Source organism: Nannospalax galili, unplaced genomic scaffold, assembly GCF_000622305.1.
Source record: "Nannospalax galili isolate Female #2095 unplaced genomic scaffold, S.galili_v1.0 scaffold285, whole genome shotgun sequence".
NCBI classification, from domain to species: Eukaryota; Metazoa; Chordata; class Mammalia; order Rodentia; family Spalacidae; genus Nannospalax; species Nannospalax galili.
The window spans coordinates 647,374-652,078 of NW_008355157.1; positions in this window are offsets into that span (position 1 = coordinate 647,374).

Consider the following 4,705-nt stretch of genomic DNA (forward strand, 5'->3'; position numbering starts at 1 on the left):
TATATATATTTGAAAAAAATCACAGTATTTGTCCAGAAGATAATTTGGAACCTATGAAGAGATAGCATTTGTCCACTGGAGTAAAACACTGGAAGGCTTCTTTGTTCATTGAGAGTTTAAATTTTTAGGGCACAAGGCATGAAGCTTTTTTGAATGGAGGACTGACCTAGGCTTTGGCATCCAACCGGTAGAGGGCAGGAGAGGACATGGAGGACTGAGTTGGTTTTCAAGAACCAGGCTGGATATGGTGGACAACACTCAGTGTTCTACTGACCTAAGTGCAGTGGAGACTGTCAGGCAGTCCCTTCCCAGACACCACTCTTCCCTACAGAAGGGAAGCAGGACTCTGAAGGACAGTTCTGTCCATACTAGTCACAGCATCACTCCCAGGGCTATAAGAGTTGCAGGTGATGTTGAGTGTGGTGGTGCACACCTTTAATCTCAGCACTTAGGAGGCAGAGGCCGGCAGATAGCTGTGAATACCAGGCAGCTGGGGCTACAGGGAGACCCTGTCTCAAAAAGACCAAAAAAAAAAAAGGTTGTTCTCTGCACCCAGTCAGCATGCCTGCCATCCTGGCCTGGTACCTGCTAGCCTAAGACTCCAGTGCTCATTATTACGAGTGTGCGTGTATGCATGTGTGTGTGCACGCGTGCAGTCATTGACGTGTTTTTTTCTGTTTTATATACAAATTGGTGAGGATCTCTGTGAGTTCAAGGCCAGCCTGGTCTACATAGTGAGTTCCAGGCCAGCTGGTGCTACAGAGAGACCCTATCTCAAAAATACCAAAAAAAATAAAAAAAAGTTGCAGGTGACTGGGCTCTACCGCAAAGAGTCTCATTCAGTAGACAGGGCTGGTGTCCAAGACAGTCTGTATTGTTGTTGTTAAATGTTTTAATTGGCATAATAGTGGATTTCATGAAGATATTTTCATACATGTACGTAATGTATTTTAATCTTATCCACCCCCACTATCTTCTCATCTCCCTCTCTTCCCATTAATTTCCTTCTTGCCAACTAGTCCTTCTTCTACCTTCATGTCTTTTATGTGTGTGACTTAATAAGTTTCATTAGGGTTGTTTATAGGCATGTGAATGGGAGTTTGTTTACAAGAGCATGTGCACCTTACCACTGGCTCCACTACTGAAAAAAAAGCCTCTCCCTCCCCTAGTAACAGATAACTGCATAAATAAATCCTCAGGGTGAGGTGGGGTCCCATGACCCCCTGCCCTTTCATGGCAGGGTGTTAATGGGGCCCAATCTTGCTGAAGCTTTCTGCAGGTAATGACAGCTGCTGTGCATTTCCGGAGTGCAGCGGTCACGTGATGCCTGGGATGTCAGCATTCCACTCCACTCTGCCTTCCTCTTGCTTTACAGTCTTTCCTCTCGCCCTTCTTCTGTAGTGCTCCCTGAGCCTTGCGGGGGGTGGGGGGGCGGGGGGATCTGTATTGTTTTCTGGTCTTTTTTATTTAAAATATTTTACTTATAAGTTTTATTTTATATGTATGAGTGTATTGCCTGCATGTATGTGAGTGCCGCGGAGGTCAGAAGAGGCCTTCGAATTCCCCTGGAACGGTTCGTAGCCGCCTTGTGGGTGCTGGGAATCGAACCCAGGTCCTCTGCAAGAGCAGTCAGTACTCTCAACCGCTGAGCCATCTCTCCAGCGCCTTTTTTTGGTCTTTTTAAGACAGGGTCTCCCTGTAGCCACAGCTGGCCTGGAACTCGCTATGTAGACCAGGCATGCCTCAGTCTCACAGAGATCTGCCTGCCTCTGCTTCCCAAGTGCTGGGATTAAAGGTGTGCAACACCACGCCCAGCAGGCGTGGTGATATCACTAGTGATATCAAAGCACAGTCAGACTTTAGAGTCATCAGCATGTTCTGTAGAATGAACTAGCAGCATAGCATTGCTACACAGTTTAAGAAAAAATCATTTCCCACAGTTTTTCATACTTGTTTTGAGGTGCTGGGAATTAAACCCAGGGACTTACATATGCTAGGTAAGCACTCCGCCACTGAGATCCCCAGTCTCTTAAGTTCTTCAGTATCAACAATGTTATTTAGTTGACTTCAATTTTGCATCCGCTGGTAAAATAGTTTTTACTATGGTAAACCCAAAGCAGGACTGAAAGTGAATACTTCAAACAGGTTGTCAATAATAGGTTATAGGTAATGACTAATAACATTATTTACTTCATATGGATATATGGCCTGGTAAAAAATGCATTCTGGCTGGGAATGGTGCTGTGTACTTAAAATTCTAGCCCTCAAGAGGCTATGGCAGGAGGACCTGGAATTCAGGACCATCCTGGACTACACAGCAAGACCTTGTCTCAAGATGATGGTGATGATGATGGGATATAGAATTGGTAGGCTATTGATTTCTAAGAAATTCTAAGAAGTTCACATTGCCATAAAATAATTACATGTGTGTGCTGCTGGGAATAAAAATGAAAATAGAACTTCACAATTTCTAAATCCTAGTATAATCGTTTAAAGGTTATAACTAGGTTAGGAATGCAGCGTAGTGGTAGGGCACTTGTCTAGTATGCACTAGCACTGCAAAAAAGACTTTAAAAATATTTTATTCGTTTTTTCTGTTTTGTTTTGTTTTTTTGTCTTTTTGACAGGGTCTCCCTGTAGTCCCAGCTGACCTGAACTCACTATGTAGACCAGGCTGGCCTTGAACTCACAAAGATCCACCTGCCTCTGCCTCCCAAGTGCTGGGACTTGGAGGCGTGCACCACCACGCCCAGCTATTCATCATTTTTAATTTTTGTGTATGAATGTATTGCCTGCATGTGTGTAAGTGCACCTGTGTTGTGAAATGCCTGGAGAAGTCAGAAGAGGGTGTTAGATCCCCTGGAACTGGAGTTACAAATAGTTGTTAGCCATCATATGGGTGCTGGGAATTGAACTTGGGTCCTCTGCAAGAGCAGCCAGTGCTCTTAACTACTGAGCCATCTCTCTAGTCCTGTAGAAAAGACTTTAATTTAAAAAATTATAGACTGTACATTGCAGTGGGGGAAGAGAGGGGAAACAAAATAGATAAATAAAATACGAAGTCTAAGTATAACGGAGAAAAATAAAATAATACAAGAGAGTGGAATAAAGTATAATTAGTGGATGTGAGGCTCTAGGTCCAGTTCCTAGCAACACACACACACACACACACACACACACACACACACACACAACACACAAAGTAAATAAAAAATACATCTTAAAAAAAAAAAAAAACACACCCAATGCCGGGCATGGTGGCACATGCCTTTAATCCCAGCACTCGGGAGGCAGAGGCAGGTGGATCTCTGTGAGTTCAAGGCCAGCCTGGTCTACACAGTGAGTTCCAGGACAGCTGGGCTACAGGGAGACCCTGTCTCAAAAAGACAAAAAAAACAAAAAAACCCCAAAGTATCCAAGCAACAGATGATGGGGGCTTGGACTAGAATACTGGCTGTGAACTAGGTAGGTAGTGATCAGATGCTGGATGATTTTTGAATGGCATTTATAGGCAGTAAGAGAAAGAAAGGTGTCAGTAATGGTTCTAGGGTATTTGGAGTAACAGGAAGGATGGAGTTACTGTAACTGAGATGGGGAGAGTTTAGTGCATAGGCTTGGAAGGGAAGCCAGCAGCTTTGTTGTTAATCTGTTAATTCTGAACTGCCTATTAGATATCTAGGTAGAAAGGGAATAGGCATGAGATCTAAACACTGCACATCAGGAGACTTACGTTAGTGATATGAGAGTGTTCAACCTACAGATGGCATTTAAAGCACTAATCTCATAAGCCAGGGAATGTAAATGAAGAGGGTGCCCAAGCACTGAATACCAGGGTGCCCCAAAGTCAGTGCATCAGGCTGGGTGTGGTGGCACACACCTTTAATCCCAGCACTCAGAGGCAGAGGCAGGTCTATCTCTATGAGTTGGAGGCCAGTCTGATCTACATAGTGAGCTCCTGGCCAATCAGGGTTATATAATGAGACTTTGTCAAACAAAAAAAAATTAAAAATTAAGAATTAAAAGTTCAAGCAAAGTCAGAGGAAAACCAATGTTAGATACTGCAAAGGAGAGTATTGGGGCCAGCAGGATGGCTCAGCAGGTAAAGACACTTGCCTCCAAGCTTGACAGCCTGAGTTCAGTTCCAGGTCTCACGTGATAGAAGGAGAGAACAGGGGGTCTGTACAATTTGTCCTCTGACTCCACACATGGGCTATAGCGTGTGCATGCCCACACACACACACACACACACACTAAAGAAAGGGAGAAATAAAATTTAATAAAAAGCAAAAAAATTTTTTTTTAATTATTTATTTTTAAATTATTTAATAACCATATAATTAGAAGAAGCATTTCATTACAACAGCATTGGCATATTCAATAACAATTTCTAGAGCTAAGATGTATCTCTTTCAAAATTAGCTGTAAATTTTTAGGTTTACAGTTCAATTAATACAGTTATGCAATATTGTACTCAGTATAAACCCTATAAGACATAAAATTGAACGAGGTTTTTAACCTTTAAAAAAGATCTCCATTTCATTTCAAAATATACTGTTTCATACAGAAAAACTCATTTTTAATGCTACTAACACTTAGGTGTTTGCACATGCGTCTCTAATCTCTATGCATCTGATTATTACTAGTCACAGTCAGTTACTTTCTGAGATCCACCTGAGCATAGACATAAAATAATTGGGGAGATTTC